The following is a 26,964-nucleotide window of genomic DNA, read 5'->3' as shown; positions in this document are numbered from 1 at the left end:
TAAGTTAGTTAATTATTGTTAAATTTCGTTTAAATGAAAGTTTCCCATATTATTTTAAAATATTTTAACAAAATATATAATGTTCATGTATCAATAATAAAATTAAATATTTTTATAAATAATTGCAAATGAAAACTTCATTTTAAACATTTTCAAATTTACACTTTAGATAATTTTATTGAAGAGATAAATTACTCTAAAAGATAAATTTTAATCAATCTTGGTAATTTCCACCCATTTGTAGATAAGTATAAACAGATTAAAAATTTTCCTAACTACCACTGTATAACTTAAAAACTTTTTTTCTAAAATGTGTATTTTAAAATATTTATCTTTTACCTTTACATGATGGAAATAAACTGACAGAGTTACACAGCATTAAACAGGAAAATTATGTATGTATTTAGACTTACATAAAAGTTTTTCAAACTACTAAATTCTGTTTAATAAAATAATTTAATCTTTGATTTTGTAAGCTTTTCAAAATAAAGGAACAATGAAATCTTGAAATATTTTTTCTGTGAACTAATAATAAAGCTCAATTTTCAAATCTGTTTATGAAACTGTTTTAGTATTTACAGTTTAGTTAATTTAATTAATCAAGAAATTTATTACTACCAACAGTTTTACTTCTAATTTGAGTTTTGAAAAAATTTCTTAATTAATTGATATAAATTATTAATTAAAATAATTACCCAAAACTTGAAATTTTAAGATACAATAATTTTTGTAGAATTAATTTTTACCTTTAATTTTGGAACTAAATCTTGACTTGTAACAATATGAGTGACTTCGGTTTCATTTATACCATGAATTACTCCTTCTTCTCCAAGTGTTGCATATAGTGTTACCACTATTAAAATGATAATGTTTAAATTATGTGAAAAACTATGAAAACTCATGACTGATGAAAATTTAAAATATAAGGTCAAAAATATCAGAATTTACCTGTTACATTCATTCTAAAACAAGCTTGAGCAGTTAGCATCCATTCCAAACGAGTATCTGCTAATATTGCTATATTTTGACGAGGCCTAATGCCTAAAGATAGAAGACCTTTTCCTATTTTGTCAACTTTCTGATCAAGGTCACTATAACTAAGCCATTTATAATCTCCTAATATCAGCTAGTAAATAATTGATTATAGATTTTAATTAATGCATTCTTCTGAAGAGTTTATAAATTACTCATTTTTGGAGGAAGAAAAAAAAAACTTACTTTTTTGAAAATTTTCCCATCTTTTTGAATTTCTTCATCCGTTCCCAAAACTTCTCTAGAACCAAAACACCTCTTATTGCCATGACGTGCAATTGAAGAACGAAACAATTCATCTACTGTTGTTATGTTTTCAAGTCCTAAGTTGTTTTCTTTAGAAACTCTCACTAAAGGACTTGATGGATCACCAACTTTTAGTGGTTTTGCCTAATATAAATTTATTTTAAAAATTTATGACTATACTGATTTATACATTATATTTTATAAACATTCTAAATTCAAAATTTTGGTTCGTGATTATTTGTGACTGATTAACGAAATCATTTATTGATTAATATTTAAATAGATGCAAAACATTCTATATTATTAACTTCCATATTATGCAGGGTGTATCTGAATGACGTTTTAAAAATTTAGGGGATTGTTGAGGATGAAATTTTGAACGTTTTGATATAAGGAACCTATAGCTGAAAATGTGATATAAAGTTTCTACAGCACTTTGCACGTTATATGCNAAATTTAAAAAAAATGAAAATTCTGTTCATGTTTTGATCAATGAAAAAATGATTTCATCTTCATCTCTTATCAAATGTTTGATCAGTTTAAGATTTTTCAAAAAAATTAAATCTAGCATCTAGAACATCTAGAAATAAGTCAGCATCATCATCAGAGAAAATACAAAGATAACAAACATACTGTACAAAATAAGCCATCAGTTTCTTTGTTTCTCAATAAGAAATCTTTCATTGTAATAAATAAAAAATTTAATTAGTTCTTAAACATTTAAATCCAGTTATATAAATTAAATTAGTTTATACCTTGAAACCTCTGTCCATCATGAAATCTTAAATAAACATTTAAAATTATTGGAATGTTTTAATGATTCATCAAAGCGAAATGATTGCTGGTTGTTTGATTTTGATCAAATGAACAGGTTTATGGACGTTTATGATTCATCATCAACTTGAATATAATTTTAAAACCAAATTTCATATGGATTTATTATCAACAGATACAAATCCAAAATTCACAACACTCAAAAATTTACACTTCTACTTATATAGTAGCAAATACTTTTTAATATGATGTTACAATTCAAAAGGAGGAGGAGGAAGATTATTTCCAAAGATTTTTTTCCTATCCAAATAATAAAGATTTTTTTTTGTAATTTTCTGCCTAATTCTATTTTGTTACTTTTTAAAAGAAAAAATGATTTTCATTAATTATTATATAAATGCAAGTAGTAATTTTTACTTTAATATGTAACAAATGAAAGAAAATTTAAAATAATAGATAAAGTAATTACATCTCTAATTTTAAAATTACTTCATTAACATGACATTTAAATTCTTTCAAATTCATTTTTTGTACAGGATTTAAATCTTTATTTTATTCTGATCTTGTCAAATTGACCGCATTTGAAACAGAAAAATATAAATTTTTCTGCTTGATTTACTCTTAAATATATTTTATATTGTGTATAAATGGAATATTAATCCAAACTGACAATGATCAAGAAATGTTTTCATTAGATTTCAAACAATAATTACATTTTATTATAAATTAAAATAAGTAACAAAATACAGAAATGTCTTAGATGTTTATCTTTCAAAGTTTAGCTATAAAGATGTATTAGCTATCTGAATAAAGCAAAATTTTAAAAACAATAAGTTTTTAAAATTTTCTTGAAATTTTTTAACACGTTAATAATATAAACAGATGTAAATAATAAACAAATATCAATTAAGAGATTTAATATGTAACTAAAATTCAATAATAAAAACACCAGCTGATAAAACAGATATAATTTGCTTAAATATGGTAATTCATTTATTTCTATCAAACTAGCTCTTTTCTATAAAGATATTCAATTTAGTGGTAAGATAATTAATAGAGATAGAATATGTGGATAGTATTTGCCTATTATTAAAAATTATTAGAGATTTTGATTATTACATTGATTAAAAATAAATTCTAATATTACAAAAATATCCAATTTGAAGCCATATTTACAGTCACAGTAGTGAAATCCAGAAGAACCCAAAGAGTGATAGAGCTAACTCAAAAATTTTAAATATTTGAATAATTAATAGGAACCTTTTATTAACATATGTACAATAATTGTATTGAGGATGGTTTAGTTTAAGCCATATTTGCAATTATGTTTTTATTACAAATAAATTTTAATTTTTTTTGTGTTAATAATATCCCATTGTATCCACCACTTCAGCACCTCTTGAACAGATCTGTTAAGAGATTTTATTTAAAAAATAGCAGGTTGCAGCCGAAGTTTTCAACGTGAAAATGCAAATGTCCGATGTTTACATTGAAAACTTCTGCTGCAACTTTGCTAATAACTTTTATATTATTAATTATAATAAATAAATTGTGTGTGGTGCCATCTGTTATAAAAAATCTCATTATTAATTATAATAAAATGGTAAAAAACTTAACTTTGAGGGATGTGATAAGTTTTATTAAAAAAACTAAATGCTAATAACAACCTTCATTAAATATGACCCTTCAAGATATGAGAAACCCCCTTATCTCTCCACCCGACCTTTAACCACCAAAATTTAATAGTACCAATGCATCTTATATGCAAGCTACCATGCTAAATTTTGTTTCTTAATCATTACTTCATCTTGAGATATTGAATGAAATAGATGCCAACATACACATAATTTTTTGAGTTCAGAGGGTTCTCAAAACATGGAGATTTACAAACAAACTGGAGGGTTGAATTGAACATGATTCCAATACTTTCCCTTGTTACATATACATATCAGATAGGAAAGTAAAATCTGCAGTAGGTGAAAACAATTACTTGCTAATATACTGTAGTTGAGATAGAGTATCTAAAAAAAGCTACATTAAAACTCAGTCAAAATTAAAAATTTGAAGTTTAATTTCTTAAAATTTAGTAAATTGTTTTACTTTATTAATTTATTAATATAGCAAAATAAACAATTTAAATATTAAATAAAGTATTAACTAATTAAGTTGGTGAACTTAATTACCTTATACAGTCCTAAGTATTTGGAATATTTCCCATCTCTAATAGTTATTTTATATTTTTTTAACAAAATAGCCTGATTGCCATAATTAAATTGGGCTATTTTTTGCTACTATTATTATTAATTAAAATTAGATTAATTATGGTGATCATTTGGTTTATCATTAATACATTGGGCTTAGTGATGTTTAGATATATCTCAAATATTTTGATTAATGATTAATTAAAATACTACTACAAATACATTCTGAAAAATCTGAAGTTGTATTAACCTAACAGTTTATATATTTAAAAGCTAGTAATCTGAAGTAAAAAAATAACAGAAAATAATACATGGCCAGTGTTATATTTTTATGTATTTATTAAATGTAGATAATTATGTATTATATTTTTATGTATTTATTACTAGTAATATGATTTTTTAATTATAAAAAACATGAAATTTTACTACATTTCTAAATTTGGAAAAAGGTTAATTTTATCAATTATATTCAGTGGCCCGTGGTTCTCAATCTTTTTGAAGTCGGGGAACACTAAACTTTGACATTTTTTTCCCCATGGAACACTTACAATACATCAGCTTTAAAGCAGGGGTGGCAAATCTTTTATGAAATGAAGCGCACTGGGTCTAGTAGATGACGACATTGGTATTTGCATAGAAAAATTATTTTATATTTGTATTGATTTTTCTTTTGCAACAATTTTTAATTGTAATTTGACAAGTCAAAAATACCCGATGCAGTCATCGAGGCATACCAAATTACAAATAAAAATAATAATATACTGAATACTATACTGTAAAAATATAAAATAATTTATATTGTTAATTTAAATTAATTTAAATAATAGCTAGGGGTGCCCCTAGTGGCCATTTTTGGCATATCGAGACAAAGAAAATGCCCAGTTTTTCAGCTTTATATAGTAGATTTTTTACGGAACACACTGAAAGTGGCTTCACAAGAACCCATGTTCCACAGACCACAAATTGAGAACCACAGCTATAGCCTATTAAAATGAGATTTTATGAACAAACAAAATAAACTATTTTAACATAAACATTGTTAAGATTTTAAATAATTAAAATATAGATTATTAAAATTTCAAAGACTAAAATTAAACTTACCCATACACTAGGAGGCTTATTCCAAGTTTTCCATGGCTGTTGAGCAACAAAATATACAGGAAGAGTAATGGCATCATATACAAAAAGAGCAGTTTTTACAAGTCCCAAGCCTACTTGAATGCCAATATTTTCCATTACAAAACAAAGATAATTTTAATTATCTATAAAAAAAAGAAAAATTATGCAGATTCTTGGTTTTTTGAAATTAAAAATATTACTTTAAAATGTTAAAAATACAAATGAAATTGAAAATAATTGTGAAAATGTTATCTTATTATTTACTTCTATCATTATATAAAAACAATATCTTTATTATTAATAAATAAAAATCAAAAATTCTAAAAAGTTTTATTAGAACAAATTTCAAAAATGCTGTAATTTTGTGCAGATAGCTGCAGGTTATCTGTTTAAAAGTCTATTGAAAAGCACGTGTAAATTATACAATAAGGCAAGTTGTATTGCAATTTTAAGATTGCAAATTTATACAATTCCACTGTCAGGTGTATGTCCATTCTTTATTAATTTGAAGAACGAAATTAGATAAATGAAAAAAATTGAGACCAGATACAGAAAGTTTAGGGCCATAGGCTCTGATTAACTAAACAAATTTTTAGATTAAAATATGATTAAAAATTGCATTCTGGCATTGTGACAATGTCAACAATATTCATTCAATTTTTTAAAAATTGCACATGAATTCAAACATCTTTTCCTTCTTTGAAGTCACCAAGAACATCTTATGAAACATGAAAAAAAATCCTTTGTGTGCCATAAACATTCACACTGCCTTTTCAATTTTTTCCAAAACCATTGTAGACACACATACACACACACTTCAGCTTTACATCTTTTGTTCATTTTCTATGAATTAATCCAGACTATTAGTGTTACATTCTCCTATTTTAACTTTTATCTGGAAAGCTAATTAATTTCTGATTAATATTTCCCTGTGTTTATTATGTCATCATTTCAGAGAAATGTTTAGAAACTGTCAAATTTTATCATTGTTTTTTTATTATTGCTATAATGAGTTAATTACTTTAATTGTTGGAATTCACCTTATGTTATGTATATTTAAAATGATTGTTCAGTCAAACTAGAACTAAATTATCCTTACACACACACACACATATAAATATATAAAATTAAGGTTAAAAAAAATCAGTGTTTTATTTACAAAAATTAGACACTTTTTATCTATTTAGCTCTAAAATTAGCACTCTTTCTTCATTTTGATTTAAACATTTATCATACTGTGACACCAGCCTTTTTATACCCTCATCAAAGAAGATTGCTGCAAGATTGTTTAACCAACCCTTTATGCTGGCCTTTAACTATTAGTTTGAATCCCTACCCTACTAACCATCACTTCAAGTGGATGAGTGAATGAGCAGATGGAATTCACTCAATGCTAAGTCTGGGCTGTATGGCAATGCTTGTCTTCTGCAGATAGGCATGGAAACTCCTTAAAAAGTTTAAATGGGAAGTGTTTGATCATCTGCTATACAGTTCACACTTACAAGTTGTTAGCACAGAGATTTCCATATGTTCATTCACTTGAAGCAATGGGTAAGAGAGTAGGGATTCCAAACTAATGAGAAGTTGAAGGCCAGCATAAAAGGTTGGCTAAGCAACCCAGAAGCAATCTTCTTTGATAAAGGTATAGAAGAACTGGTGCCATTATAATAAATGCCTAAATCAAAATAGCAATTATGTGGAAAAGTCGGTAAAAAGTGTATCTGACTTAAAACAGTTTTGACCTTCACTGTTCGTTTTTCTCCCTACACATCAAAGGTTGAAAAAATACCCTTAAATATACACATGCATGTATATACACTACTTTCCACTATATTGTTAACTATAATGAAAACTAACTATGACAATTATTTAGTTTTTTTTTTAATGAAGAAAATAAAACAATTGTGCAAATCTATTTTATACTAATTACACAAAAATTTGTTTAAAATAGTAATAAGTTAACAATTTCAATAGTAAAAACTATTAAAAGTATAATTAAATAAATCTAATTCTTGCAGATATTAGAGAGATGAAATGAATTGACAATGAAAAATTATACAAGAAATGCAGTAATTTCTTTACAATAAAATTTTAAGAAAATATAGAAAAAAATTATTTTTATGACAAAATTTACTTTCAAAATTTTTACTCAAAAACAGATGTGTATTACAGTCCCACTTATCAACATATAATGGATTTTTAAAATTAAGTTTGTAAGTTAAATTTTGACAATTATTTTCAGTTAAAATACATTAATATTGATTTTGCTTTGCTTAAATTAATGATTCCCAAACTTTTTGAAGCCACAACCACCTCAAATTTGATTTTTGTTCATGACCTCTAGTATGTCTTTTCTTTCCTATTTATATCCCCCTCTTTCTTCATTTGCAACCTGATATTTCTTAAAAAAGCTTCTCATCAACGATTGCCATCAAAACAAAAGCAAGAAATTGCCTTGAACTTAAAAATGATTTAATTGTGTGCATTTCAAATAGAGCACAGATTTGAAAAGGTAGTTTCTAAAAAAAAAAAAAAAAAAAAATAGCACAAGTTTTCCACTAATTTTTTGTTGTAAATACGAAATAAATGTGTTAATATGACATTTTTATTCTATTACATAAAACCTCTCATGACCCTTGGGGTTTGATCCACATATTTGGGAACTATGAGTTTAAATTATTGTGAAAGCTTTATGAAAATTTAGAAAAAATGATTAGACTACTGGAATTCAATAAAAACATTGTAAAAGAAAAGCAAAAAAATATTTTATAGAAGTTTTGATTAAAAGTTTCAAAAAACCATTGATACAGTTTTTGCAAGCAGAAAAAAAATATCTTACTTTATTATGGATTAATAAATGTAAATTTTGTTAAAAAGTAAATTTTTAAAATATTGAATAATGCAAGATAAACTGAATAAATAATAAGCTCATAAGCAAAATAAAACAAATCATCTAGATATTATTAAAGCTACCTGTAGTGGATTCTATCATTGGATTTCTCTTAAGTACTGGTAAGACAGNTTTGGGATAAATTAATATATTTTTTTGTACATAATTGGTTATCCGAAAAATAAGTTATCCGAACAACCCCAGTCCCCAATTGATTCGGATAAACGACGCTCTACTTTATATTATACTCAATTCATTTAAAAAATTAATTTTAAGTACAAAAGCTAAGCTTTTTATATATCAAATTGTATATCATCATTTCTTTAAAGTAAAGAACCCATAATTCATGTTAAAATCTGTTGTAAATACATTGATTTTTTTGTGAAGTTAGATTTGATGATAAAAATTAATTTCACATAACATTTGCTTTCATAAAAAAATTTAACACACATTCTCTGAAGAAAAATATATATAATTAAAATTTCTTTAAGTTCTTTAATGTGAGAATAAAATACTTTTGATACCATTTTCTCTCCTCATAAGATTTAATTAATGAATGTTAAAATTATCAATACTTGTATCAAAATGCTGCTTCAAAAGATATGTAATTGGCCAAATATACAAAGAACTAAAAACTATTTCTAGAAATATTATCATTTAGAAAAACCATGAACTTTGAACTGAGCTTTCCTTATTGAAATACGCAATTCAAATAATCAAAAGTAAGGTCAAAATAATCTGATTACTATAGATAACACAAAGTACCTGTCTAATGGATAAAACATGGACTTCAATTCTTTAATCAAAAATTTTTCTTAAATTATATTTTTTAAATTATAAAATTTTTTTCTTAAATCTTAAATTATATAATCAAACACGCATCTTTATGATTTACTTACATTAAAGTATTATTATAAAACTAAGTAATGTTTAAAAGATAAAAAAGATTCTTTATAAAAAAAAATTGCAATAGGGAAATACAAAAACATTAAGATTAGAAAAAAAATATGCAAAATGTTATCACTACATTAAATGATAGGAATGCTTGTTTTACAGAAATACTTTAGAGAGTAAGATAACATTTAAATGAGATTGTATCTATGAAAAGTTAAATAGGAATCAAATTTACAATGTGAAAAGTAATAATACTAAAATCTTTAAGGTTTAAATAAGTATATTCTGTTCAACAAATAAAATTATTATTATTGTTAATCTATGATTTTAAGTTTGAACTATACTTAACATATTTTATGTATTGTAAGCATAAATATTTCNAAGAAGTGTTTCTTTCACAAGAAATGTATAAAATTAGTGCTGTATTAGACTTACGGTACCTAATTTACATACTGTGCAGACGATAATAAACTCAACTTACTAGCCTAAAATCTCCGTAGCGTGTTGCCAGGCGGCAGAAAGCATATATATAATTATAATAAAGTTACAATAAATTAAGTTAATATATAATTATATATACAGTACCTAATTTATATATAATTATATGTACAGTACCTAATTTATATATAATTTATATATAATACTGTACAGACGATAGCAAACTCTCCGTAGCGTGGCACTTGACGGCGGAAAATAGTTCGGCTGCCCGATGACGTTTTACGTAATTATAGAAGTTTTTTTACCTTTTTTTACAGATACCATCGCAATTTTTTCGCAGTTTTATAGGAATAGTAATTATAGGGGTCTACTGTATATATATGGAATATTTAAAATGATACATAATATTACTTTGTAATAATATAGCTGAGAAAAATACTAACAACCCTTAATATTTTATTCTAGGTTAAATAATAGCATATTTTCACCAGACATTTTCCTCAAATTTCCTTTCAGAAAATATAATTTAAAATTTTAAAACTCTAAAATGAAATTAGTTCTGAAAAACTATTTTTTAAGTTTTCTTTTAATAATAATAATAAACTCATTTGTAAATAAAAACAAATTTTAAAGAAAAACTATTTAAAGTTTTAATTTAAGAACTTAATTTATTAACATTATTACACTAAAAAAATCAAATTTATAGAATTATTCATAATTATAAGTTTTTTTTTTATAATCAACTATTTTACTTATAACTAAATTATCAGTAATGATACAAAGCATGCATATTGAACAAATGATTTATTAATACAGTAGAGCGTCGTTTATCCGAAAGAATTCCAGTCAACAAATTTAAATTTTTGCCAGTGCTGTGGTGCTGTAATCTTTGGCTATGTCTTCGGCTACTCAAATATTTTACGTTTTTAATACTAAATTAACTTCAAGTATAATTTTTTATTGTTTTTATATTTTTCAATATATTTATTTTGTTTGTACAAAATAAAAAAATAATTTTTAATGATACAATAGTCTTCGTTAGGCTTAACATTGACGAAAATTTAACGCGAAGCAACACGCAACAGAGAAAAATTTCAACATGGGATAAATTAATATATTTTTTTGTACATAATTGGTTATCCGAAAAATAAGTTATCCGAACAACCCCAGTCCCCAATTGATTCGGATAAACGACGCTCTACTTTATATTATACTCAATTCATTTAAAAAATTAATTTTAAGTACAAAAGCTAAGCTTTTTATATATCAAATTGTATATCATCATTTCTTTAAAGTAAAGAACCCATAATTCATGTTAAAATCTGTTGTAAATACATTGATTTTTTTGTGAAGTTAGATTTGATGATAAAAATTAATTTCACATAACATTAATTTTTATTGCTATTAATTTATTTCTAGCAAATATAAGATCAAAATAAATTAAATTTATTATCAGAAATGTTAAAAAAAATTATTTTAGAATTTATACAAAACATCTATATATTAAAAAAAGCTTATTATTATCAGGATATCCATATATTGATATAATAAAGGACGAATAATAATGCACATGAACTCATTACAATTATGATTAACCAACTCTACTGATAATGATCTCATTCACGCCCCACTTTATTTTTAAAACAATAAAGATTAAATTTTATTAAAACTTTGAATAAAACCAAAAGGAAAAATAAAATTTTATTTTTTAATTAATATAAAATTAACAAGCAATTGATTTACATTTGATATTAATACAATTTAAACATTTATAATAATATAAAATTTAATTTATATTTATTTAAATAAATAATAAAAAACTGGAATCTTAAATTTTCTAAATGTAAATCATGTTAAAAAAAAATTTTTACACAAAGATTTTGTAGTATGAACATACCTTGTAATCTAGTTAACTAAGACTAAAAAGAATTGTTTAATCAAGATAAAATATATATATATAGTGATTTTTGTGACGTCTGAATTATAAGTATTGATAAATAAGTAAACATCTCAATTTAAATTATCAAACTGATAAATACAACCAATTATTAGAAAGTTATTTAAATTAATTTATATTGATCAATCCTTGCTTTTATTGCCAGTTCTTCGCACTATCATAAAAAATAATTATTAACATGATTAAAACAAAAATTCTGAATTTAACTTTGATATAGAGTAATGCAATAATTGTTTCAAGTATCAAAAATGTTTTATTTTTTTAATAAAGGCAGGTCTACTTTATTTCAATCTGTAATTTAGAAGCAATTAATTATAATGAATGTAGAGAGATTGTCATAATAGTTTTTTGAAAATTACTGTTATTAAATCAAATGGTCATTATTTTCATAATGAAAATGTATACGTATAAAATATAAAAAGTGCGCATCTGTGTATAAAATTTATTGGCATCAAGTTCCTGTTTCTATTAATTTTTTTTTTTAAATAACTTTTGCTAACCCCAAAAATTCTTGGTAATTTAGTAATAATGGGATAATTTGCTGTCATTGAAGCTAGGAATTGAGTATAATAGTTTCACACCATCAATCTGATATAAGTGACAAAAAATATAAATGTAAACTTTCAATTGGCATGAATTTAATATATATGAAAATAATAGAAAACACTTTAGTTGATAAAAAAAATTAAGTAATATTTTGTAAGAATAGATTATAAAAATAAAAAAAGTTTTAAATTATCTTTTAATTTTTAACTGTACTGGTTGTTAGTTATTATAATATATTTATAAGAATATTATAATTTTACATCAATAATTACTACATATTTTTTAATAATAATTTAAATGAATAAATTGTAATTAAATCAAGAAGTTTGAATTACTTATGAATTTAAATTTAAGGAATATTAAAAATTATAAAGTAACTTTTGTTTCCAACTTTTCTGCTTATAATAATAAATTTTTATTTATAAACACAGTCACTTGTTTTTTTATAAACACATCATTTTACACAACAGTTATTTATGGGTAATTCAACAAATAATTACTAAATTTTATCCCTATTGTAATCATTTAACAGAATTATTACACAACAAAATTTTATCAAGTTTAAATCACAATAGCACATGTTTATTTTTCACAATAGCCATGCAACAAACAAGATAGTTTCCCCCACCTCTCCATATTTTGAAGTTTATGATATAGTCCATAATCAGTTTTTATACACAATTTCATGTGTGACTGAATTGCAGAAATGCTGTCCTAGTTTGCCGTCTAAACCACAATTCTATTCATTTCTGGCAAAGTACCAATTCAACTATAGCAAGATCTTAAAGATGTAATGACATATCAGTAGAGCTGATTGCTAGTAAAGCTTAAAGAAAAAAAATCCTATATATTAACAACATATTATCCATATAATTAGAAGATTTAGTGTAAATCTTAAAATATATTTTATTAGAAACAGATTCATTTATGTAGATGTTTAATATATTTATTTTAAAATTAAATTGAAAAGAACTGTATTCCACATTTTATCATCTTTAGTAAATACTACTATGGCCTTAAATTTACATAATTAAAATTTTTTTTTAATTGAAATTTAGGTGTATTCTTTTTTTACACATCAAAATCCTAGTATTGATTTTTGTTATTTCAAGTTTACTGAAATTTATAAAAAAATTAAACACTACAATTCACTTAGTGCAGTTAACATTTCAAACTATTTTTAGATTCTACATTGAGATTAGCAAATCTGTTTTATAACAATCTGAAGTGTGCTATTTAAAAAAAAAAAAAAAGTATAGTAAATGTATTATATTCATATGCAAAATCTGATTCTCTGCAGATGTCCATATACTAGTTTAAAATACTAATTTAGTATTCTAAATAATATATATATTATTATTTATAAATTAGACTATACATATAGTCTAATTTTCCTAATTTATAAGCCATGAAGAAGTTAGAATTTTAAGAAATGAAATAATTTGTATATATTTCAATTAATTTTACAACATACATTTTAAATAAATAAAAATACTAAAAAATTCATTTAATCTAAATGTTTAAAATGCAAATAACCTTGATTATTTCATATTAAGATTAATATGAAAAATCAGTTTATAAAAATTTAAATATTTTCAAAATATAGTTGTTTTGTTAATATCAAATACATTGTAGATTACTTCATACAATATATTGCATATCTAACAATCTCCAATTTGTAACAAGTAGTTAAATATTGAAGATTGGATAATTGGGAAAATATTAAATGGATTTCTAAATAGTGACATTTTTCTCATTCTTATTTAACATGAAATGCATAATATAAAATTATTAAAATAGCTAAAGCATTACATTTTAAAAAATTAAATATATTTTTGAAAAATCTAATAAAGATGATAAAAATTTAAATTATGCAATGATTATTATTCTAGCAATCTCCATAATAATAAATTATTACTATGCTCATCATCATCATCAAAGAAGCTTTTTTGTATGTAATTAAATCTTGAAAATTTCTTTCATTCTTTTTGTTTATCATCATTTCCAGAAAATGAATGATGAAAAATAATGATTGTAATAATAAAAATCAAAGAAATTTTATTATGTTATAATAATGTAAAATTTCTGTAATTTTTATTTCTAGTAAATTATAGTTCTAAATATATTAAAATATTACATTAAATTAAATCATATTTAGAATATTTTTCCCCCCCATAGTAAAGACTCAGATTTTTATTTCATAAAATTTCAAAATTGCTTTAACTAAAAGGTCATTCTCAATTAACTAACCAATTTTCAATAACAAAATTATTGAAGTCATTGTAAATTTTGACTGTTGAACTACTTCAATAAACTACTACTACATAAATGATCAGATATGATGGAATCAATGAAGTTATAGTAAGCAGAATTGACTTAAATCAACCATTTTCTTCAATTTCAAATAATTTTTTCTATTATCCATTTGTCTAAATTATATTTCCAGGAATTTATATATGAAGGAAAAACTAAATTGCTCCAGTTTTTGTTTTGAATTATCCAAATGTCATCTGTTCTTGGTTTAATTAGTACTGTATTCATCTAATGCCATAACTAATTTTATTTTTTTTATTTTTAAATATTTTGAATTTTTAAAATATTGAATAATGCAAGATAAACTGAATAAATAATAAGCTCATAAGCAAAATAAAACAAATCATCTAGATATTATTAAAGCTACCTGTAGTGGATTCTATCATTGGATTTCTCTTAAGTACTGGTAAGACAGATAAAACATCAAAAAAAGAACTTTACCTATTCCTATGGACAAAGTACATTTTTGAGAAACAAAACCAACCAAACATACTACCATTAAAAAAAATTTAGAAGATATAAACATGACCTTGCAGTTAACTGGAAACTAGAAGTTTGCCTAAGCACTAGCAATACTAACAGTTCTTCAGCTAACTGCTATTCAGTAGACTTCATTACATCTGCATTAGTAACAGATGTTATTTTGACTACTTCACTTACATTAATTGTATATAGTAAAATTTGAATTTGTTGTATCTAGCCAACATAGTACATTTTAAGTAAAGAAAGCATTATACCTTATATCACAGTATAGCTACAATTTTGTGCTGATAACTTATAGGTTATCTATGTATAAAAGGAAATTTTAAAGTGTATGCAAATTATACACCAACTTTAAATTTTAATTATGAATTCAAAAAGCTTTTCTTTTGTCTAAAGTCAATAAGAACATTCTTAGAAAACATGAAAAATTGTGCATCTAAATTGTCACCTGCTACTGTTATTTTTCCCCTGGAGAAAAAAAAACATGTTGCTTTTAGTTCTCTCCTATTCATATTCTTTATATTCAAATCCATGCTAGGCTATAATTGATATTATTACACATGTATTTGAACTTTGGTTAAGATAAACGAAGCAATAATTGTTATCCTAATAAATTATAAATTAATTATTTTTTTCATTGCTATAAAGCAAATTTTGATAACAAAAAATAAATTATATATATTTAAAACAATAACCCTACTTAGTGCAACATTACATTTTGTTTACATACAACAGCATTACTTTTGCCTTTTTGCTAACAAAACCAAAACTTAAAATGACCTTAAAAATCAAAAATTGTAGTATGTAAAAAACTAATATAGATATTCAATTTATATTAATTAAAGTGACATTTATATAAAACTTTGCACTATTCATTAGATAAAATATCAATGAGTGGGGAATAGATCTAGAAAGAAAGATTAACCCAGTCTTCAACATAGTTGATGGATTCTGATGGAAACTAATTTATTCAAAGCATCAATTAATTAGTGACTGAAAACTGCTTCAATAGTGCTTTGTGAAACTTCATTCCAAGCTTTGTTAATCATTTGCATTGCATTTACTCCAATCTCACATTATCTATCTTCAACAACATGCATTTTTTACAGCAAGCTTTTTGTATTGTAATTTAAAATTTTAAATAATTCCCTGATCTAAAAGGTTGCAATTTAGAAGTTGTATATGGCAGTAAAAATTGAACTGTCTAGCTTTCAGAGTGGGAAAAAAATCATTCAAATTTGCACAACTGTCAATAAAAATCCCACTTTCATTAATCATGTGGGTTACTTTTCAGTCAGTTAGAAAGCAGCTTGGACATCTAGGTTCTCTTATTCACTATGTATTGTACAAATAATGCTGTTTTGCAGACACCAAAACTTTAAAAATTTTCCAGTAAGTAATAATGGCAGTTTTTCATTATCTGTCATGTTTACTCCCAAATCAAGAGCTAAACATTCTTTGCTTTGTGACAGAACTCATCAAAACTGCAACATCATTGTTTTGTCTGAAAGACATTTAGAAAAGTAAGCCCATTTTGTTTGTGTTGAGTTATCATCCAAGTTATTATTTCAGTAAACTTTTCATCCACTTTGCACAATCCTCCTCTTGAATTTCTGCACTTTTACCACATTTTATTAAAAAACTTTTCTATGCCTCATCTTAAATTTATGTACCTTTCTGCTGTTTTTCTTTGAATCCAGTATGTCATCTAACATGTTCAGCTTTTTCTCCAAAAGTTTCCATATACGGAAATATTGTTCTCTATACTATCCAAACTATTACTAAATTTGAGATCTCTATTCTTTATGTTATAAGATCATATATTATACCATATGTGTGTATAAAAAAGTTTATGGAAACTGTATATACTGTAAGCTCAAAAGGAGGCAAATTGCATATGCTCATTAGAACTTCATGATTTGTTAAAAAAACTTTTCCATCTTGGTTTGTTTATGCCACATTTTTGCCTATTGAATACAACCACCTCTCGATATTAACAAAGTCACGTAATATACAGACTGTTTATGCTGAAACTGATCAGGAAGGCCTCACTAAACTTTGGCACTACAAATGAACTAGCATCAGAATGTTCACTAGGAAGCTCCTCAATCATATCAGCCTACTGACACTCTTCATACAATTCTTCAATTGTAATCCCAAATGTAACAAGTCCATCTAACTGTACAAATTCCCAGAAACACCCAAATATTAACTAAACATTGAAGAAATGCAAAGTTAATAGATGGGACTAGAAAAACAATGTTATTTGAATTATAGATCCACTAAAACAAGGTAAAATTACATTAAGTTGGAGAGACCTGGAAAAAATCCATTCTTCCAAGAAATATGCTGTTCCATGATCCTTAATATGAGATTCTACTATATTAATTTACTTCCTAATGTATTAGACATTATCAAATATGTTGTGCTTGGCAGACTTAAAAGTATGCAACTCCATAAGAAAAAAAGAAGTGCGTGTAGCTTGCCAGAAGTCTATGAAGTTCATTTGCATCCAGAAAAGGTTGCTCGTTACTGCTCGAGAAAATATGAAGAATGGAAGTATAATGATGGTTGGTTGGTTTTTTCACATGAGAGCCTGGGTAGGCCAGAGTTCCAATTCTAGCCAGTTATATATCTGTATGCTCTTTTGGATCTTTTAATAAGCCATAATATATACAGAAGATAACATATAAGTTTATTGCTTTCAGATATGCCATAATAGGTTGAATTTGTTCATTGTCATCTAGTAGTCTCTGTAGAGCTTTGTTGTCTGAGAATATTTGTTGAAGATAGTCTTCTCAGGATGTTTTGTATTGAGGGCAAGTTAATATGTATTGAATGGTAAGCAGGGTTCAGCAAATTGGGTATGCTGGTTGAGTATCCCTTGTTATTAGATAGTTGTATGTTAGTCTAGTGTCCAGTTCTCAGCCGTGCAAGTTCTTTGTCCTAATTTTTCTGTTGGCTACTTCTCCATTTTATTAAATCTAGTTTGTAGTGTTTAGTTTATTACTGAGCTATTTGTCCCATTCCTCTTGCCATTTCTTGTACATGTACTTGTTGATACAGCTACATAGGTTTTTATAGTATGGTCTGAATGTAGTTGCTTGTTCCTGTTTTGCAAGTTTGTCTCCAGTTTCTTTTCCTTGGATTCCTATATGACCAGGCAGTGAGTAAAAAACTACTATATTTCCTGCATGTTTGAGACATTGGAGTAGGTGTTGTATACTGTTGATAGTTGAGTGGTCTGTTATCCTACAACTGCTGATTGCCTGTAGGGCACTGTAAGAGTCTATATATTATAGTCTGTCTGTGGTCATGTCTTTATACATGTTGGAGGAGCCATGAGGATTGCAAACAACTCCGCAGTGAAGACTTGTGTATATAAAAATAAAACACCTTAATTTGTTGCTGAGAAAATATATACAGTTGACCCCCCATAACACGGTAGATACATTCCGGTTTTTATGAATCCATTTTCTACAAGTCCAGCAAATCACAGCCCGGCATGTATGCAGTTTACAGACTACAGCTGTTTGAAAGGTTTCTTCCATAAAATTAATTGATTCTAGACTAATTTGATTCAACATTTCCAAAATGCGTATAATTTTTTGGGAATAATCCATATAAACTATGCTATAAACAAATAATTGTAGGATTATTTACCGAGTGTGCACTGTTTGACTAAGCCATTGCTTAAGCTTATTTTCGTCATGAAGTTGTCATCGAATGGTGCTCGCATGCTTCCTGATAAATTATTTTTTTTTCAAAAAATTTGCTGAACTTTGGAGACATCATTAATATAAATATAATTTTTATGAAAGTTAAATAATAATTGGTTTTAGTAGGTCTGCTGCTCGTTTAAACTCAACAGTTTGTACAACATCCGCTATTGGTCTAGATTCGACCAATCCTGTCGCAGCACAAGTCGGTGGTGATGTTTTACCGAATTATACGAGTTTTTTTAGCATGTTTGTATGAATACTGTTGCAATTTTTTCGCCTATAGGAATCTGAACTATAGGAACCCGTGTTATAGGGGAGGGTCGACTGTAATTGAAAACAAACATTTTCAACCCAATTAACAGGCCATCATCATACCTGATTAACAGGTATTTGTTCCATTTTTGTTTTTGACCTGATGATGACATGTTAATCAGGCTGAAAACATTTGTTTTCAATTATATATTTTCTCAGCAACAAATTAAGGTGTTTTATTTTTGTGTGTTTATTTGCTGAGCACTTTTATTGTGACTTGTGTACAATACAGTTGAAAGACTTATTGTAAATTGGGGACATTCCCCGTACAACATGACTTCTGGTTTCGCACTAATACAATTTTGGAAATCCTTCATACAACAAAATTTCACAATTTTTAAATGCAAATTGCATTATTTGATTTTTTTTCAAGTAAGCAAGCATGTTCTCAAATTTGCCCATGGATTTTAGAATATTGAAATTTTCACATTATTTTCTGTTTTTTTTTGTCAGGCTTACTTTAATGAAATCTGATAGGACAAGGAAGAAAAAATTGCACTAACTTTCCTATCAACTAGGTGTTGTCATAGCTTTCAGACTTTAGCCTTTAAGAGACTGTCACTGTGGTTTTTTTTTTTAATAGATTAATCTTCATATTTAGTAAAGTTTATTTAAACATTTTTAGGTAAAAAATGACAAACAAAATACAGAACTATCTCTGTAATAGAACAATTCAGTTTTCGAACAAAAATTCTGGAAAAAAGTTGCTTGGTACGTGACTGAACAAACATGACCCACTAGAACAATTTTTGATAAATAAAATTTTTATTTCATCATCCATAAATTTTTTTTTATGGTAAAAATAAAAAGATATGCAAATGTTGCCGATACTTCTGATCAAAATCAACAAAAAAAGCCAAGATGACAATGACACTTCATAAGATAAAAAGAAAACACCTTTAACTAAAATTAATATTAACATGTAATACAGTGCTTTTAATCGTGATTGTTAATTATTGATTGGAAATAAATTATTGATTGCTTTAATAAACATCTATCTCTTAGCAAATGTATACAATTTTTTGTTACTAACTTCTGGAACGTAACACCATGTTTTGCATTAGTCCTTTGTTTCATACAGCACAGATTCGCATAACACAGCACTTTTTCAAAACATAACTACTGTGTTATGCAAGGGATACCTGTATATAGAAATTTGTATGAGGGGCTCTGATGAATGACAGATTCTGGAATTGATGGGATTGTTACCTGGTGTAAGAGGGATACTTTATGGTTTGAAATATAATGAAGAAAAAAAAAATATTTTTGAACAAAACACTTTGTTCCTTTTGCTTTAAAAACATATTTTTCTACTCAAACTCTAATTTAAAAACACACATTTTTGCGTTTTAAAAAACTTTTGTTCTTCCATTTGTTCCTTCGCATGATGACAACAAATTCACATTTTCATCAAAAATACTTGCAAATAAAATCATAGTGTGTGTTTAAAATAACTTTTTGTTTTTAAAATTTAGGAATATTAAAAGCTTGTTTTATTCTGAAGTGATTTGAAGATGCAGTGGTTGAATCCCGAAAATACTAATCAAGCTATTTCAGGCTCCTAGAAACTCTATATTTATCTGTTTGAATGTAAACTTAAGGAATAGAATCAATACATTTATAAAAGATAAAAGTTGCCTTAAAACTAAAATTTTGATGTTAAAAAATAAAAATGTAACTTATCCATCACAAACAGATATGATAATTTAATAACTGAATAGATACAGTCAGGTAAGAATATCCATAAGATTACATCGAAAATACTTTATAATTTTAAAGAATTGTTTCTGTAATGAAGACTATATATACAATAGAAATAATAAATATTCATGAAATAAATATTTTTAGATGCTATATAGCTAGTATATACAGTGGTGCCTCGTACAACGTACTTAATCCATTCCAGGTGCACATCCATTAAGTGAAACGTCCGTTATACAAAATGCATTTTCCCATAGAAATGCATGTTAAAACATATAATTCATTCCGCACCCAATTATGCTGGGTAGTCAGATGTTGTGAAGAGGAGGTGGAAGAACACTTTCTTTACACATTCATACAGATACAGACTTTTTACACATTGCAGCAGGTCTTTTTTTTTTTTTTATTGTTTTTTTAATCTGAGTCAGATTCAGGAGAGGCTACCGGAACTTGCAGGGTCAACTTCTCTTGTTCCATCCTTTGTTTTTTGCCCGCTGGCTTCTTGAGAAACATGACCAAGGTGGTCTGTTTCTCTTTCTTCTTTAACACCTGTCGGAAATGATGGACAAAGGTGTCATCATAGAGATCATTGATCCTGTTGGCCTCAGCTCTATTTGGATAATGAGTGTTGGTAAACTCCTGAACCTCTCCCCATTCGACAAGAAAGTTTTTGTCAACTTTCACTCCTGATGATTTCTTGCTTTATTTCAATTGAAATCACCTTTCTGTTTTTTTTAGAAGCCATGATGCATTATAAATGACTTAACTTGCCAGATTATATGATACAAATAATTCTTTCTTAATTAAGATCACTAAACACTTCTACAAGCTACTCTCGCTCCGTTTGTTTTTTACAACCCCTTTTCGTCCCGCCACCTCGGCACCTACACAATTACATTTCGTTTATTTGAATCGTCAACATATATTACATTACATTTAATGTTTATTTAAATTATCAACATATATTACATTACATTTAATATTTAAATCATCAACATATATTACATTACATTTCTACTTCAGATATACTAATAATACATTCTAATAATACTAATATATCCTAAAAATAGCAGATTGTCATTGGCAACTGCAAAAGAGTGGAAACATCATAACATCATTCGCACTTGTTCGAAAAAAGTCCATTGTTCGTCTCACGTAACTGCCAAACAAAAAGTCCGTTGTTCGCAGCAAGTCCGTTGCTCGAGTCACGTAACGGTCAAACAGAAAGTCCGTTATTCGCAGCGTCCGTTATTCGAGGCGTACGTTATACGAGGCACCACTGTATTTTTATTTACATTAAATATGTAAATTAACATTATGACATTTAAAAAATGAACTTTTAAGTTTCAATCCCTTATCTGAAATAAAATTTCAGAACTGACAAAATTTTAGTCTAAATCAGATGGTAAAAATGTAGATTATAATAAGACATATAAACTATAAAATTTATTTTGGTGGCAAATAGCTATACATATGTTTAGAGATAAGAACAAACTGTCACAAAATAAATTGCAGGAAAACCATACCAGTAGTTTAGGAGTTTAGAAGATGCTGGTCTGCATCAATATTTTTATCACTCCAAATGAATCTTTTATCTAATTCATTTTTGTTAATTTCTTCCCGAATAGCCTCTAACAGACTCAAGTAACATATTTAAAATCATCATAATAAAATCAACAATACTACTAACTAAATAAAAATCACATATTTTTTAAAGTAATACTTTACAATTCTTTATATACATTACACTATATAAATTTATTTTTATAAATACAGTTTACTTCATATATTTTAAAATGTGTAAAACAAATTTTCAATCTGTTATCTATCATTTGGAATTCAATTTTAAAAAATTCAATAACTATGTTCATTGAAAAAAAAAAAAAAAAAAACATATTTACTAAATGATAATCTTACAAAATTTGATATTCAGCAGAAAGAAAGTTGAACTACTTTCACTAATTATAATTTCATTTTTCACTTTTTTGACAACTACATTGCAAGGTCAAGAAAACTTATTTTGATCAGAAAAATTTATTCCATACTACTTCACATTTTTAAAAAATTCTATATTTCTTTATAAAATGTAAGCAATATTATGAAATTTCATATTAGAATTTCATAAATACATTTAAATAATAACAACATAACTCTAAATTCTTGCAATTTTTCTTCTAAATCCAGATATATTTTACATTTAATAAATGTAAATAACTTAAGATATACTTAAGAATAAGTTACTTAATATTCCGTTAAAATATGTTACTTTATACAAAATCAGTTGCTGATTTATCGTTATTTACTGACAATAGCAATACATTAGAAAATTGTTTTAAATATTAATGGTAACATGTAATTATAATTAAAAACTGATTATCTTTCCTGTTGAATTACCGGTTTCCTTTGGCTATACACAGCTTATCTGAAAACACTACATTAAATCAAATTAATTATTAAAATACACGAATAATCCCGCGTATCTGATCTTCAACAATTGTTTTTTTTTTTATTTTAAAAAATTATTTCAGAAAATAACCGAGATGGGCTGATGTCTTCAAGTCTAGCCAAAGCTATATTCAGCTCATCTANTACTGTTATTTTTCCCCTGGAGAAAAAAAAACATGTTGCTTTTAGTTCTCTCCTATTCATATTCTTTATATTCAAATCCATGCTAGGCTATAATTGATATTATTACAAGTTTCTTGTAACATCTGCTTATTAATTATTAAAATACACGAATAATCCCGCGTATCTGATCTTCAACAATTGTTTTTTTTTTTATTTTAAAAAATTATTTCAGAAAATAACCGAGATGGGCTGATGTCTTCAAGTCTAGCCAAAGCTATATTCAGCTCATCTATTACTGTACGTGTAAAAAAAACACGTGTACTATTAAAGTTTATCTACGATAGAGAACTGACCTATGAGACTTACTAATTCACTCGTTATAATTTGAATTGCGATAGAAAATATATGAAATGGATAACATCACGTGCTAGATACCACTCCCCTTCATACAAACTAACTTTTTAAAAACTATCGCCGTATTTAACTTCTGGATTATTATAGTTATTCGAAAAAAAAATAATCTTTATTTGTATAAGAGTATCTTACGTTTATCTCCTGCAAAATTCACTGTCAATACACATTTACAACCAAATGTAATTCTTCCCTCGTTTCTCTTTAAGTAAACCTTATCCTGTTGGCCTGTGACGTAAAAGATTATTATCATATGATTGGTTGACGCCACAAGTTGTATTTCCTGCTATTTTACGATGGCCAATCGTTTAGTTTCGCAAATGATGAAACTAAATGATTTTTTTAATCTCATAAAAAACATATTTTTTAATAAAATAATGTACTATTATTATTACTGTAATTATAGAAGAGTAATGTTTAAAATTTTCGTTATTTGTTCGATTTAAAATTCATTGATTACAATTGATAATAGAATTCATAATTTGAAATATATTTTATTAAATTTTAAACATAGCTATTTAAATTGTATATTAATAAAATAAATCAATTAATTATTAATATGCAGTTTATTTTCAAATGTCGTATCATGCGCGACTGTTTTAAAAATTGATTATTATTATTATTATTTTTATCATCATATATTAATTAATTTAAATAATTTATTATCTCTTATAATTATTTCCTTAGATAATATTACTTGTTCCATTAATAAAAGTATAAAAATGTGTATGCAACTTTAAAAAAATAAATACAGTAGAGCGTCGTTTATCCGAAAGCATTCCAGTCGGTAAATTTAAATTTTCGCTAGTGCTGTGGCGCTGCAATCTTCGGCTATTTCTCGGGCTACTCAAATATTTTACGTTTTTGATACTAAATTAACATCTGAAGTATAATTTTTTATTGTTTTTATATTTTTCAATAATTTTATTTTGTTTGTACAAAATAAAAAAATAATTTTTAACGATACAATAGTCTTCGTTAGGCTTAACATCGACGAAAATTCAACGCGAAGCGACACGCAACGGAGAGAAATTTCAACATGGGATAAATTAATATATTTTTTCGTACATGATTCGTTATCCGAAAAATAAGTTATCCGAACCACCCCAGTCCCCAATTGATTCGGATAAACGACGCTCTACTGTATTCTTATTGACCAATCATTTCGTGGCTAATCGCGACGTTAGAAAACATTTTATTTTTAACAGAATTAAGTAACTATCACTAAATAATAATTTAATTTTTAAAATTATAAATAAAATATATAAAATACTTGTATCAGTGTAAATAAATTAATTTACGATTTTTCTAAATATATATTTTTTTCTCAAATAAAATTTTAACTAGTAGAAATTAAAATAATGAAAGTTATTACTTATTTAGTGTAATAAAACATTAATAAAAGTATAAAATAATTTGTTTTTAATTTTTATTATATGTAATTTTCTATAATGACGATGAGTTTAATCTCGATCCGGTAGCTTCCACCTGGTGAAGCGCTGATTGAGATTATTTCGAATGGTGTCTACTATTTTAATTTAAATTAAATTCATAATACATATTTAAAAACGGATGGCATATTCTTAGGTTCGTATTTATTTGAAGACATTTTATGAATTATATGAATAAATAATTTTCTTAAAGCAAAATAATGAATTATAATTTTAAAACAGGTTTCTCTTATGAAGATACACTTTTGCATTTATTATTATTGTGAAATAAGAAGGTGATTTATTCTTTGTGACCCTACGATAATTTCCTTGTAATAGATGAGAATTTTCTTCAGTGCCATTATCATCTTTCCCCTTCTTTCTTTTAACTCACTGGCTAAATCCTATAGGACAGCCAACTATCTTTACCTGTAAGTGCCATCATCATAAGTCTTAAATGGAAATGTGTATGTGGCTGGACTGGCAATTGTATATATGTTGACTGGATCCCACATTGACTTTGCATTGAAACATATAGTGCTGCATTTCTCTTGAGATAGCCAAGTGGTATTTATGACAAATGATTGCCAGGTATAACTAACTAACTGCCTTTGGGTTGCTGGGAACCCATAAAGATAAAAAAAAACCCACAAGCGTTATCTGGTTGCATTAGTCCTGGATCTTGGGTATGTGTGGCGAAGGTTCATTGTTAACAATGCCACTTCTCACTTTTTTGGGCTGCAATGTTGGCCAGGTTCTTGTCCTGTAGCCTGGACAATGCCAAAAGGCAGCCCAGATTCTGCTGCTAACACATTACAAGATCAATGTGGGATCTAGCCAACCAGTCTGTCCCAATGTGTATCTTGCATCAGTTTTATGAACAAAGTATTATATTATATACCTACAAATCTTCCATACAAAATTAAAATTTTATAGTTAATTGTAATGTCAACAGTTAGCAATTTATTCTATTTGCAAGCTGATGGATCACAATATAAAATTAATATGATTATTATATTATAAATAATCTTATAATTATTGTTTTACATCAGTCATCATTTAATAGAATATACATATTTTAATACTTGATAATATTGTCAATGCATGAATGTTTAGAAATTAGTTTAATGAAGTGTCTAGCACATTGTGTAAACACTATCAAAAATGTGGATGTTTTTGACATAATGAACTTCTTCTCAAATTTACATACATTCTATCAAGATTATAGATTTTATTCAAATGTGAATTCCAAACCTCTGTGAGTGCAAGGTGCAAGAGCAATTTTAATTAGATATATTATAGATCAGTGATGGCCAAACTTTGTCACGATAGGAACTATATACTGCATATCAGAAGTATGTGAGAAATGTGTTTCCTATTTTCTATATTTGCATGGTTTACTATATATATAGTAAAGTTGGACTCTTAAGTAATAATGAGTAGGAGTTCTATATACATGAGCTGCAATAAGGGTCTAGTAGAGCTGTATGTAGCTCATTAGCCAGTTTGGACACCATGCATTTAGATCCAAAAAATTTACAATTGACTTGTGTATCATAATTAGGAGATATTCATCATTGATTTTATGCTTTAACATATACTGCTAATCAAGTACCAATTATATTACAGTACTAGCTGCAAGGACCCGCTTCGCTGGGTTTTTATTTGTTCGTACATTTGTATGTAATATAGTTTTTTTTATATATAAAAGACTGTTTTTCTAAGTAATCTATAATCTAGCTGCAAGGACCCGCTTCGCTGGGTTTTTAAAAAGTAATGATAGTGAAGATTAAGATAATTACATTATAGCCAATCTTACCCGTTTTCACAGAATGCAAGAATTAGGTCCCCCGTTTCCAGACTAATTAGAGACCTGGTCCCGATTCTATTTCTGAACGTCTCCTGTTCACGTCCAGTCAAACGAACT

The 26,964-nt window shown here is 26.3% G+C and overlaps 1 protein-coding gene and 1 pseudogene across 4 annotated transcripts in view; one reads left to right on the top strand and one right to left on the bottom strand.

Moving 5' to 3' along the window:
- The window catches only part of LOC111628550, a 58,282-nt pseudogene extending 34,397 nt beyond the window's left edge, over nt 1-23,885 (bottom strand).
- A 1,183-nt stretch (nt 23,886-25,068) lies between these two features.
- LOC111628546 (UDP-glucose:glycoprotein glucosyltransferase 1-like) overlaps nt 25,069-26,964 on the top strand; it is a 99,135-nt gene continuing 97,239 nt past the window's right edge. For 2 of the 4 annotated variants that reach the window (XM_023372362.1, XM_023372359.1), the window contains exon 1: nt 25,075-25,194. The gene's annotated coding sequence lies outside the window, so the exon portion shown is untranslated. Of the gene's footprint in view, nt 25,195-25,280; nt 25,469-26,964 lie in introns of all 4 variants that reach the window. The other 2 variants (XM_023372360.1, XM_023372361.1) reach the window with 2 other exon arrangements.

This window comes from Centruroides sculpturatus, unplaced genomic scaffold, assembly GCF_000671375.1.
Source record: "Centruroides sculpturatus isolate CEXI.00-Female unplaced genomic scaffold, Cexi_2.0 scaffold217, whole genome shotgun sequence".
In the NCBI taxonomy this organism is placed as follows: Eukaryota; Metazoa; Arthropoda; class Arachnida; order Scorpiones; family Buthidae; genus Centruroides; species Centruroides sculpturatus.
The sequence above is the reverse complement of the archived record's forward strand: the minus strand, read 5'-3'. Positions and strand labels throughout refer to the sequence as shown.